The 14,154-nt window shown below is 39.5% G+C and overlaps 1 long non-coding RNA gene across 1 annotated transcript; it reads left to right on the forward strand.

The window, feature by feature from the left end:
• The first annotated feature begins 11,064 nt into the window (after positions 1-11,064).
• Positions 11,065-13,283, forward strand: LOC122197226 (uncharacterized). The gene is made up of 3 exons (XR_006189936.2): positions 11,065-11,514; positions 12,072-12,152; positions 13,036-13,283. It is a non-coding gene; the product is annotated as an uncharacterized LOC122197226 (long non-coding RNA).
• The last annotated feature ends 871 nt before the right edge of the window (positions 13,284-14,154 follow it).

The following is a 14,154-nucleotide window of genomic DNA, read 5'->3' on the forward strand; positions in this document are numbered from 1 at the left end:
GGTTCTAGAATTCTTCTGGTGCTTAGGTAAGTTTTAGACCAGTTACAACACTACAATCACTCCTCTAAACACATGTTGGTCATCTCTCGGATGAATATAGTTGATCAGGCTATATTGATCCCAGATATGATTACATCATTGTCTAGGTTTAACTGCAATGTCCAACATCCAAATACTTTAGTTGTGTTCTTCTTGTGATACTCATTCTGGTATATATAATCTGCATGTACTTATACTTTTATAAAATATTATTATATTTTTAAAGTATAACTCTTGGTCAGAGTGTTTTTATCCCAATGGGTTTATAGTTGTATATGTTTTATGACTGATATACTGAGTTCACTATAAACACTACTCTGGTACCAATATGTCACACCCCCAAACCAGAACGGCGGAAACGTTCGGGCGGAGGACTTTAGGTAAGTATCAGAACACATGCAATATAGTAATCAAAGTACAAACAACCATTGTATTAATAAGTATAAGTTTTACATAAGCGTTTAAACATTACATATTCAAACACTGAAGTAGGTACAGTAGAAGACTAGAGTTGCGGTACGGTACTATGTAGTCTTCTCAAAAGCTTCGGGAGTGTACCTGTCTACTGGATTCCTGAGAATACAAGTTATTTGGAAAGAATAGACCAGCATTTACGCTGGTGAGTTCATAAATATTTTAGTTCTGTTAAGTATACCCTAAGTTCTTTGAATAAGTTCACTGGTTTTTCTAGGAAATCCTATTTCTCCTGAGGTGATTAATTGATAACCTCAATAGTTTCCCTCTGTAATTACCTAGTTTATAATGATTATACATAACATAATATCGAATTGACAGTCAATTGGGTGTATCTATCCTAAGCCCACAACTAAACAAGGAACAGGAAGTAAGGTGGAAGTCACACATTTCACTGTCAATCGGACATTACTTATGTACAACTCTGATGTAGCAAATAAGGAATTATAGAATTAACCACTAAAGGTATTTTATGTTTGTAAGTCCCTAATTTACCCGTGTATCAGTTAAATCCGTTTGATGGTGCAGAATCCTAATCAAACGGATGATGTCAGATCAAATAGAAGAGAAGGAGAAGAAGAAGAAGAAGATGATGAATCTTGAATGTATTGATAATATGATCTAAGTTCCTTACACAAGATTCACCCACACAAACGTTCCTTTCTCTCTGGCCGTAAACTCCTTAGGGTTCATCACTATTTTCCTCACACCCCTCACCCCTATATATACATGAGAATATGGGCCGGGTAAACATGGGCCGTAAACAGGGTTTACGGCCGTAAACACCCCCTTGGCCATAAACTTAACCGTAAACACATAAGATATTACATAAAAATACAATCTCCTAGAAAAGCAAAGTATAAACCAAAATATTGACCCAACAATCTCCCCCTTGGTTTATAGCTTTCTTTTCTTTTCTTAAATGACCCAACAACCTCCCCCTAAAAAGTAGCTGGCTTTTCTTGATAATCTTCATTGGGAACTTGGCTTCATCAATAATCTTCAAATTCTTTACGACTTCAAAATGAACTTGATGAATCTTCAATGACTGACTTCATATTGAGCGGTTGGGCTTTTCTTCAGAGTTTGGCTTTGAACGCACGTCGGGTGAGGAGGCTTGACGCACTGATTCTTGAAAGATAGCGCTTTCAGCTTGAGAATCTTCAGTGAGAACATCAGAGAGAACAAATCTTCTGGATCACTTCAGCAGGTTCAAAATAGCAGCAGACTGATTGAGGAGGCTTCAATGCAATCCGTCACATAATCTTCAAGTGCAGCTTCACCTTGCTTCTAGGTTTGAAAGATTGAATGTTTGAAAGAATAATTTTCATTTCTTGCTCCTTCGAATGCGAATTCTTCGATGCTCACGGACGAGGCTTTGGCTCAGAAATCGTCAACAAAAACGCGATGAGTCTTATCTATACCTAAAATAACTTTTCAAGACAAAACAAAACTAAAAGAAAACTTAGCACACAAATTAAAACAAAAACAGAAATATTTTTTTGGATTTTTGATTTTTCTGAACAAGAAATAAAACAGAAATAACACTATTTTTGGATTTTTAATTTTCTGATTTTTCTTTGATTTTTTGATTTTTTTTATTTTCATTGTTTTTAATTTTTAATTCTCCCCTAATATTTAAATTAGAAGAAACTATGACAAATTTAACAAAAATAAAAATGATATCTAACTTTAAGAGTGATTTGGGCTCAAAGTTTTTTAGACAACCTTTATCCACTTGTCGGTATCTTCCATATTCACATCTTTGTCTGGTCGATCGTCGGTATTGTGGTCCACTTAAACATGAAAAATTGTCACTTATTTAGGACATACTATTTGATACAAGACAAGGTGAACTTAAGTTCCTAAAAATTATATCTGATCCTAATTTCTTAGATACTATATCTTAAGGACCATTCATCTGATGACGACCAGGGATATTGTTGTCCACCTAAATTGAGCAGCGAGATCTATAGACAATCTGTATGTGTTCAATTTTAAGTGTACTAGAACGTGTTTCCCGCTTCCTGATATGCCCCAGCCATCAACAACTTCAAGAGTACTCCTTACACCGGGTGAGCAGACAACCATTCAGAGAGAGGATAGATTCAGAATTCTATTACTTATTACTTCAGAGGGGTTGAGACGTAGACGGTTGCATATGTTGTGTACCAGGTCGGATTAGAAGTCACACAAAGGAGACAACATATGACTAATAGACGGAAAGAAAGAAAATGATATTCTACAGACCTAATTTATCGGAATTTACCAGTCACCCCGTCCAACCGGAATTAAGGACAGAATCCGCACATCGAGGAAAAGTTAAACCACGGTTCCAAGTACGGGTTCATTTAATGTGACGAGTGGATTCCCATATATATCTCCCTGCTCAACCTATCTGAGCGTCGTATTGTCAGGCTGAACGGACTAACTAGGTCAAAATTTGTCAAGTCTATAAATTTCCTATGTTCAACTCTGCCTAGTCAAGTCCAGTTAGAATCTTTCGTGCCTACCGACGCATCAAACCAGAGCATAGACCCTTCAACTTCAGGTACGTTACGCAGACTCAGGTTGCCTGTTATCACTTGATAATATCACTTCCCAGAACATCTCCCTCAAGCAGCACATTTCATAACCAACAATTTTTTTTGTAATTTTTTGATTTTCTAATGTTTTTGGATTTTTGTTTATTTCTCCCCCTAAATTTGTGCATGGGAGAGAACCAAAAGTAAATGCGCAAATTTAAACTATCCTAAAACAAAAATTAGTCTTTAAAGCGAATCAGGTTAAGAAAAACTCAGGAGTATATAGAAGAAAACACAAACCGTAAGTCACCGATTGAATTTGCATCCAGAAGGTCTGAGAACAGCACGCGTAATCTCAGAACATATCCGAAAATTCTTCATGTCATTAAGCACTAACCCCGTTTGTGATCTCTTCCTTTCTTCCTTTCCCGCTAAGGACACATACTCTCAAATAATGTTCTAAGTGTTGTATAGTTCCGAGTTGTCTCCTATCATGTGCCTGGAACAGCCACTACCAACAAACCGAAGACTGATGATATGCCTCCATAGTTGCTCCGACACAGAGCGGGATTAATTGGTCTTTGGAACCCAGTCCATTTTGAAACTAGGTCGACCTTTTTCATCCTTGCACGGTACTCTCTCCCATGACATATCCTATTTATCACAAACAAAAGATGAAGAAATATTAGATTCATTAGTTGATTTGGGAGAGTGAGCCTTTGGAACCCATTTGTAGTTGGGTTTAACCCATTTCTTTTTTGATCCGATTGGTGGCTCAGATCTTGATGTCGGCCGTTGAGATGACTTTGATTTTGACTTGACGGGATCATCTCTTTGATTTGGCTTCTTGGCCGACATTCCCTTTTTGACTTTGGGATTTTGATTCTTGTCCTTTGGAATTGGATGCTTGGCCTTGGGAGTTGGATGCTTGGCCTTGAGAGTTGAATTCTTGGCCTTCATGGCATTCCAATCGACATTGCCTGAATGTGACCTTGAGGGGTTTCTTTTGAACTATCTCCCTCTTGGCGCGTTCTGCCATCCTTGTGCATAGTAGGGAACGTATGCACGATTAGGAAAGTTTCTGGCAATATGTCCAGGTGTTCCATAGTGAAAACATGCCTTTTTCTTCACTATGAAGTTGTCTCTTCCTGCCCCTGGTGGTGTAGCTTTGCCTTGTTTCTTATTGTTCCCACATGCACACTTGCCACAAGAACTCTGTTGCGTTGGAATTGGTGGCCTGTATTTCTCAACGGCAGGTTGATCAGAAGCAGTTGAGTTCGAAGCAACAAATTTAGAGTTCAAGGAGATGTTGGTTTGTTCAATGGTTTTCTCCTTATTCTCATCTTCTGCTACTTTACCTGCACATGAAGTAGCAACATTAGTATCTTCAATATTAATAACTCCTCCTGACACAAATCCAGCTCGTTTGCCATATCGAAGATGTGGCTCCCTGTCAGTTTCGTCCTGTGTCATAGAGATGGATGTGTAGTTATGATTGAAAGGTGGAGGAACACTATCATACCCTAGACCCTTGTTTTGATTTTCTTTGAATTAGTTGGGTTTCATATAAGGAATTGACTGTCTGACTTGACGCAGTATAATTTTTAAAACAAACGTCTGTTTTTCCACACTTTATTTTTAAAGCGTCAAGTTCTTCAGTTACAGCAACAAGTTGTCTCTTAATATAGTTATAATTTTCACACTTGTTGCTATACTCTTCTTGACGTCTCCTAAAGTCTTTGGTTTTTGCTTCTAATTCAGCCTTCAGGGGTTTATGTCCTTTCCTGAGTTGATATCCTTTATATCTCAGGTCCTCATCTTCCCTTTTTAATAAATCAATTTGTTCCTGAAGAAATTTAATCGTATCTTCACTAGATAGCGTACATGAAACTTCATATGATTGAGAACATGAAACTTCATTGACCGGGAGGTTTGTGGAACTTATTGTTTTTTGACAATTCAAAGCATTAAGTTCTTCAATTATATCAGCCAGACTAAGACGATTGAGATCTTTTGTCTTCTTGATGTCAGCCACGTCCATATCCCATGATTTCGGAAGTGAATTCAATAGCTTTTTGTTTATCTCAGATTTGGACATGAAGATCCCAGCTATATTCAACTTAGTAGTGAGTGTAGTAAATTTGCTGCAACTGAGTTTCGAGGGTTTCTCCAGGGATATAATCGAACATGTTGAAGTTTTGTCTTAACATCTCTTGACGACTCTCTTTCATGTCTTTAATTCCCTCGTAAACTTCAAAAACTATTAAAAGCACAACTAGAAGTTAAAAGTCAAACTTAAATTTAAAAATTCCCTTTGACTATAAACCTCAAAAAGTCAACCTTAAAAGTCAAATTTAAAAAGTCAAACTCAAAAGTCAAACTTGAAAAGTCAAACCGAAAAGCTAAATTTGAAAATTTAAAAGTTAAATAAGAAAGTCAAAGCTTCAAGTCAAAGGTTAAATTTTAAAAGTCAAAGTCAAAAATTTAAGTAAAAAGTCAAAAATAAAAGTCAAAATTTAAAAACTATAATTTTTGGTTTGAAAAAGGAATTTAAAATTAAAGAAAAATCAATTTTGGGCTGAAAATGATAAGAATGCGAAAGTTGGAAGCGCTAGGGAGAGGTTAAGTGTAACATCCCCCTCTGGCACGTATCACAATATTGTCCGCTTTGGGCCACTCGGCACAAGGACTTCCCAGGGGGTCACCCATCCTGGTACTACTCCCGCCCGAGCACGCTTAACTGCAGAGTTCTTATGGGATCTGCTGCCCTCACGGCTTTAAAACGCGTTGTGATAGGGAAGGTATCCACACCCCTTATAAGGAATGCTTAGTTCTCCTTCCCAGCCAATGTGGGATCAGATCTAACCCACTTTCACCCCCCATTATAAGGTTCGACATCCCCGTCGAACACATCGACCCGTGCCCTGGCTCTGATACCATTTGTAACATCCCCCTCTGGCACGTATCACAATATTGTCCGCTTTGGGCCACTGGCACGAGGACTTCCCAGGGGGTCACCCATCCTGGTACTACTCCCGCCCGAGCACGCTTAACTGCAGAGTTCTTATGGGATCTGCTGTTGATTAATCGCCATAGATGGCTTAGAACCAATCGTTCATTATCTAATGGATCTTTCCGTTCTAATACTCTATCCGAGAGTTATCAGTATTTATCAAATCTGTTCCTATCTAACGGAACACTATTGGATCAAATGACAAAGGCATTGTTGAGAAAAAGATGGCTTTTCCCGGATGAAATGCAAATTGGATTCATGGAACAGGATACGGATTTCCCATTCCTTAGCCAGAAAGATATGTGGCCATGAAAGGCGAAGGAAGGCTGGAATGCCAACAGGCGTCTATTATTGAATTCACCCGACCCGACAGTACCCGTTTGGGGAACGTCCAGTACCAAAGTCACTGAATGGGTAAGTCGCCAATCCCTAAAACGGACTATGTAATGCTATGTAATGTACTTTATCTGCTGGGTTACGGGCGGTCATTTTACTAGTTATAATCTATCCTTGTGTGATTCCTGTTAAAGCATATACTCGGGGGGTGGGTGCAGGGCGGACGATTTTAAAGCGGACTCCCCATTCATTAGATAGAGAAGATGACCAAGATTTCGTGATCCGCTGCCGAACTTATTCCAAGAGAGCTCGGATCGAATCGGTATTGCTATCCGAGCTCTCTTATTGAATTGCTCATTCAATGAGCATTCTCAATATTATGCCTTGAAGAGGACTCGAACCTCCACGCTCTTTAGCACAAGATTTTGAGTCTCGCGTGTCTACCATTTCACCACCAAGGCATCTTGAAAGTGAATCATATTCCATGAATATGATATCTATCTAGTGTGATGTATGGAATATATGATAAAAGTGGAGTGTTGGAGTATTTCTATTGATCGGTCATGTCATCTAGGCCCGAATTGGACATCCAATTGCTTCGATTTGAATTATCCGGAGAATGCCTTATATAGATATCCAATATATCAAATATAGATATCCAATATATCAAAAAGATGGACAATCAAACCTATTTCTCGATTCAATAGAAGCCCAAAGAGGTGAATAGGGTCCCAAATACGGCTTTAAAACGCGTTGTGACAAGGAAGGTATCCACACCCCTTATAAGGAGATGTTTCATTCTCCTTCCAAGTCGATGTAGGATCAGGTGCAACCCACCTTCACCCCCCATTATAGGGTTCGGCGTCCCTGTCGAACACATCGACCCGTGCCCTAGCTCTGATACCATTTGTAACATCCCCCTCCGGCACGTATCACAATATTGTCCGCTTTGGGCCACTCGGCACGAGGACTTCCCAGGGGGTCACCCATCCTGGTACTACTCCCGCCCGAGCATGCTTAACTACAGAGTTCTTATGGGATCTGCTGCCCTCACGGCTTTAAAACGCATTGTGACAAGGAAGGTATCCACACCCCTTATAAGGAGATGTTTCGTTCAGTTAGAGTTCAAGAAGCAGATATTTCAGGAGTACCACTTCCGCTATTTAGAGTTCAAGAAGCAGATATTCCAAAGAAGCAGATATTCCAAAGACGGCATTCCGAATTAGATACGGTCACTATGAGTTTCTAGTGATGCCATTTGGACTGACCAACGCACCTGCCGTATTCATGGACCTTATGAATCGGGTGTGTAAACCCTACTTGGACAAATTCGTGATTGTCTTCATCGATGACATATTAATATACTCACGAACCAAGGAAGAACATGGCCAGCACTTGCGTTTAATTCTAGAACTGCTAAGAAAAGAAAAACTTTATGCAAAGTTTTCTAAGTGTGAGTTCTGGATTAACGAAGTTCATTTCCTCGGTCATGTGGTCAGCAGTAAAAGGATTCATGTCGATCCCGCAAAGATTGAAGCTGTCAAGAATTGGAAAGCACCAACAACACCAACCGAAGTACGCCAGTTCTTAGGGCTTGCAGGCTATTAGAGGAGATTTATCGAGAACTTCTCCAAAATAGCCAAGCCTCTCACCGCACTAACCCAGAAAGACAAAAAGTTTGACTGGGGAGACAGTCAAGAGTCCGCCTTCCGAAAATTGAAGCAATTGTTATGCAGTGCACCGATTTTGTCTCTTCCCGAGGGAACAGAAGACTTTGTAGTATACTGTGATGCCTCACGTCAAGGGTTAGGGTGTGTACTGATGTAGAGGAATAAGGTTATTGCATATGCATCCCGACAACTGAAGCCAAACGAGACGAACTACACTACCCATGACTTAGAATTGGGAGCCGTAGTATTTGCCTTGAAGATTTGGAGACACTATCTATACGGGACAAAGTGCATTGTATTCACAGACCACAAGAGCCTTCAACACATTTTTGATCAAAAAGAGCTCAATATGAGACAACGAAGATGGGTCGAATTACTAAATGATTATGAATGCGAAATTCGTTATCATCCCGGTAAAGCAAATGTTGTAGCAGATGCTTTAAGCAGGAAGGAACGAGCAAAACCCCTTCGTGTAAAGGCTCTAACCCTAACCATCCACTCGAACCTCACTATTCAAATTCGTGATGCTCAGCTAGAAGCACTTAAACCTGAAAACATCTTGGAAGAAAACCTACGAGGCATAGACAAACAGTTCGACCTCAGAGAAGATGGAATGCGATACTTCATGAACCGAATTTGGACTCCAAGATTTGGAGAAGTCAGAGATTTGGTTTTAAATGAAGCTCACAAGTCAAGATACTCGATACATCCCGGATCAGACAAGATGTATCTCGATCTCAAGAAGCATTATTGGTGGCCCAATATGAAGGCAGAAATTGCCACCTATGTCGGTAAGTGTTTGACCTGCTCCAAGGTCAAGGCAGAGTACCAGAAACCGTCTGGCCTGCTACAACAACCATCAATTCCAGAATGGAAGTGGGAGCAAATAACAATGGACTTTATAACAAAGTTGCCCAAGACATCAAGCGGTTACGATACCATATGGGTAGTGGTTGACCGTTTGACCAAGTCCGCTCACTTCTTAGCCATCAAGGAAACTGATAAGATGGAAAAACTCACCGAAACTTATCTCAAGGAGATAGTCAGACTACACGGTGTGCCAATATCTATCATCTCGGACCGAGATAGTAGATTCACTTCCAGATTTTGGCAATCACTGCAAAGGTCCCTAGGCACAAAACTCGACATGAGTACAGCATATCATCCTCAAATGGATGGCCAGAGTGAAAGGACAATACAAACTCTGGAAGATATGCTCCGCGCTTGTGTGATAGACTTTGGTAACGCATGGGATACTCACTTGCCATTAGTTGATTTCTCTTACAACAACAGCTATCACACTAGTATAAAGGCTGCTCCATTCGAGGCCTTGTATGGGCGCAAATGTCGTTCACCATCCATTATGTTGGGTAGAGGTTGGAGATACCCAACTAGTAGGAAAACATATTGGAGATACACTATTCACTGGACCTGAAATCATTCAGGAGAAAACAGAAAAGATTGTTCAGATAAAAGAACGGCTAAAAGCCGCACGTAGTCGGCAGAAGAGTTATGCTGACAACAGACGCAAACCATTGGAATTCAAAGTAGGAGACCGAGTCCTACTAAAAGTTGCCCCATGGAAGGGTGTCATTAGATTTGGAAAAAGAGGAAAGCTAAACCCACGTTACATCGGACCCTTCGAGATCCTAGCAAGGGTTGGTCTGGTAGCTTATAAGCTCAAGCTACCTCAAGAGCTCAACAAGGTTCACGATACCTTCCACGTGTGTAATCTCAAAAAGTGCCTAGCCGATGAAAACTTGGTCGTACCACTAGATGAAATTTAGGTCAACACAAAGCTTCACTTCATGGAGGAACCGATGGAGATTATGAATCGGAAGATTAAAAGACTCAAACAAAACCGCATACCTATAGTAAAAGTCCGATGGAACTCTCGTAGAGGGCCGGAGTTTACTTGGGAACGCGAGGACCAAATGAAGCAAAAGTACCCACACTTATTCAACGATACCCCCTCCACTAGTGAAAGAACTAACTCCTAGTGTAAAGTAGCCAAGAATGTAATAATTTCGGGACGAAATTCCCTCAACGGGGAGGTAATGTGACATCCCGGAATTTAGGGCATAGATTTCAAACGACTAAATTACGGCAAATCTATTTGTAATTAACTCATTCAGCTTTAACTGCATCTAATGAAATATAAATGAGTTAAGTTCAATTATTATGTAATATCTGATGATATTTTTATGCCCAAACATGTAACTTGGTAACCAAATCAAAATGCTCAACTACAGCGTTGGGTAATACGTCTGAAAAACTGAAATTTAGCATTAATCATTTTTGAGCAAAACAAACACTAAAATATGATAGTACATGTTCCCCTGTTTCCGAAAATATAAAGAACGTCCAAAATGGAGTTCGTATGCAAAAGATACAACCGTTATAAGAAAAACGGACAGTAAAACACTGTTTTCTTTAATCGCGTAAACCAAAACGATCCGTTGAGGCGCTTACGCTTTGCCGACGGGATTTTCGAGAGCGTTTTTGGAATCAGGATATAGTATATTATTTAATTTCACACTCGACATAATTTTTACGAAAATATTTATGAATGTCTCAAAAACGGACACCGCCAACCGTTAAGACGCACAACTTCAAACGCAATTTCCCGGAGATCCGTAACTCCAAAAATTAATCCGTTTGATGTTCTGGAATCCTTGAATTATACTCTATCTAAACGGGGCTTTTGAAAAATATCCTCGATGCACGAATCCCAAGGCACCCGGTTTTTACATGTTTTGGACATGAAATGGAGGTATAACCCCATGTGGCCCCACATGGGGTGATAGACTCCAAAAATCTGATCTCCTTCCAGCTGGTGATATCCCACGTGCTTCTCCTCTTCCTCACTCTTCATCTTGGTGTGCAAGGCTTGCCAAAAGTACAATTGATGGGGCATAGGTATGACTTCCATTGGTTTGTGAGTGACTATGTTACACTATAAAAAGGGACATGAGGAACCCTCAAACTCACTCACAAATCTCCAGCAACTTCCTCTTCTTCTAAATCCTCTGAAAACTCCTCTCTAAATCCTTCATCCTACACTCACGTTTACACCCTCAACCACCCTAAAACACCTTCTTTTACCACCCAAATGTCTTCTTATAACCCCACAGTAGATCACCACCTCCAGCCAACCTTCCCTCTCGTCACAAGACTCAACTGAAACCCAAAAACGGAGGCAGCAGGAGGCTGCCATCACAGCTCCACCACCCCCTGTCACCCCGTTGCTCCATTGTCACCCTCCCCTTACCTACCAGAAAACCACCTCTACCGCTACTGTGTACTACCTTGTGACACCCTCCATCCTTCTCTTCCTTCGTCTTCATCAAAACAGTAGCAGAAAACCAACAGCAGGAGGCTGCCGGCCTCCACCCATCATCACCGAACTACCATTCTGCTGCAAGCTACCTCCACTGGCCACCACTTGTTGCCATAGGTAACCTCCAAACACCCTTGAATTAACAAATTATGCACATCTGCGCAACTGGGAATCACGAGACCATTCATTTCAATTCTTTTTGTATTTACGTAAAGAAGATGAAGAACACAGGAGGTTGTTACCTCCTGTGTAAAAGATAGTATTGTGCGAATTAGGATACCAAATAAATACATGCAGTCCCTCTATTTCGACTTTTCCCAAGTTTAGTCCCTCCCTATTTAGAATTATCTCAAATCTAGTTGTTAAACAATGAAAGTTTAATCAAAATATTTAAAACTTACCCTAAACTGGACAAATCTTTACAAAACAAATCCAACTAAAAAATTAAATGAATAATGTTTATACGTATATTTTAGAAATTTTAAATTTGATTTCAAGTTTAAATTAATTTTGGGTTATTTAAATACTTGCGGAAAAATAATAAATTAAATTTTAAAATTTATTTAAAATAATTATTTCAATAAGTTTTAAATTGGCAAAACTTAGGGAACTATTCAAGAAATTGTTATAATACCTAATCACGTCCAAATATTAATATATATCAAAATTTCTAGGAAATCGAACTAATCCCGGAGATCACGACCTCACGGCAATACATTCTGGTCTTCAGAACTACTCATTTACCACTCGATAAGGTGAGAGTTACGGCCCCTTTTCAATATTTTATTTATTCTTAGGGGAGAATACATGTGGTAAATAGTATTTATTATGCAAATACATATGCCTTATATGATATACATGGTACAATTTTAAAAGTTATAAAGACTTCCATATCTGAATACTAGGCATTACACACTTGTACAATACCATTATGTTAAATACGTCAACCATACTCGACTTTTACAAATACTATACTACGAAATTCATTATGCCCGGTACTTATCTATAATTAAGTTAGGGCTGAGAGTTATTCATAAACTTTTCGTTAATGGTTTTTGAGTGAGACGCTACTATTCATTAGCTGAGTTTAATCACTTAGCCTGCCCCATACTGCTATAATCGTTAATCTTCGGAGCGAGGTACATATATATAGATCTATATGGGGTCGACAACCCCACCTGCGGTTGCTAGCTACAACCATCGACTGATCAATCGAAGCAGGTGATATGTGTCTACGATCGTTACTACGACGTCCAATGAAGCGTCGTAGGGAGGGGTACTTTTCGTCTATAGCTCGATTATAGAACTCACTAAAAACATTAACACGAATCTCTCTCACTTTTTCATTACAACCATAGGTTTGGTTGCTGTCAGAACTATTTTTAAGTATAGTGGTTACTTATACTATGGATATGTTTAAATTTTCATGAAGTTATTACAAACACGTTTTCTTTAAAAGCATGAATTTATTTTAAAAAATACTTTTTGGCTTTTAAAGACTCATGACAAGCATTGCTTCAACTATTGTTATACAAGAAAAATACTTTATGACTTTTGAAAGTATTATTACTGCGGCTAGCAGAAAACCTGTGACTCTCACCAACCTCGTGTTGACTTTCAAAATACATGTATTCTCAGGAAATCAGTGAAATTTCGGGCACACTCAGACGATGGAAAACATGGCTCGCAAGTTCTTTAATTTTTTTTTACTTTTGAACTGTTATGCCTAACTGTTAAGGCAAACTTGTATTATTATTTTATTACTATCTGTAAGAACCATGTATGAAAATATAAAAATGTAATGAAATGTTGTTTTGTTTATTGTTGTACTTGTGCTGTATATTCAATTTATCTGTGATCCATGAACTTAGTCGCACGGCCCGGTATGTTCCGCCGCCTCGGCCGGGGGTGTGACATTAAGTTTAAAGTATCGGAATGAAATCAACAAGTGATCTGTTGGAGGAGTTGGCAAGGCGCGCTGACTTGTTGATCTAGAGGTCGCGGGTTCGATTCTCCGCAACCTCAAACCCGCTTCTATTTTTAATGCGAGGCGCTGATCAAGAGACCCTGAGCCGAGCCGTTCTTCAAGCTGCGCTCCACCAGTTCAATCACCGAGTCGCAAGCCGCTGCCGTAAACCGCCGCCGCAAACTGTCGGCCGCAAACCTCCTCCGGCCATGAACACATTTACGGCCGTGAACACGTTTCCGGCCGTAAACTCAGGCCAGTAAACCCTTCAAACACCGTAAACTCTCCAAAAATCGCTGTTCTTGACGAAAAACAACGTTTTTTCACCTTTTTTGCTCCAAAACTCGATCAAAAACTCGTTTTTAGGAAAAACACAAAGAACAAACCCCCTTATTTTTGCGAGATCTATCCAAAAACGCAAAAAAAAATCTTCAAAATAAGATCAAATAAGCTCCAGATATGAAAAAATTGATTGATACAACCAAGCTCTAATACCAATTGTAAGTCCCTAATTTGCCCGTGTATCAGTTAAATCCGTTTGATGGTGCAGAATCCCAATCAAAAGGATGATGTCAGATCAAATAGAAGAGAAGGAGAAGAAGAAGAAGATGATGAATCTTGAATGTATTGATAATATGAATTAAGTTCCTTACACAAGATTCGCCCACACAAACGTTCCTTACACTCTGGCCATAAACTCCTTAGGGTTCATCACTATTTTCCGCACACCCCTCACCCCTATATATATATACATGAGAATATGGGCCAGGTAAACTTGGGCCGTAAACCTG

This window comes from Lactuca sativa, chromosome 3 (genome assembly GCF_002870075.4).
Source record: "Lactuca sativa cultivar Salinas chromosome 3, Lsat_Salinas_v11, whole genome shotgun sequence".
Classification (NCBI taxonomy): Eukaryota; Viridiplantae; Streptophyta; class Magnoliopsida; order Asterales; family Asteraceae; genus Lactuca; species Lactuca sativa.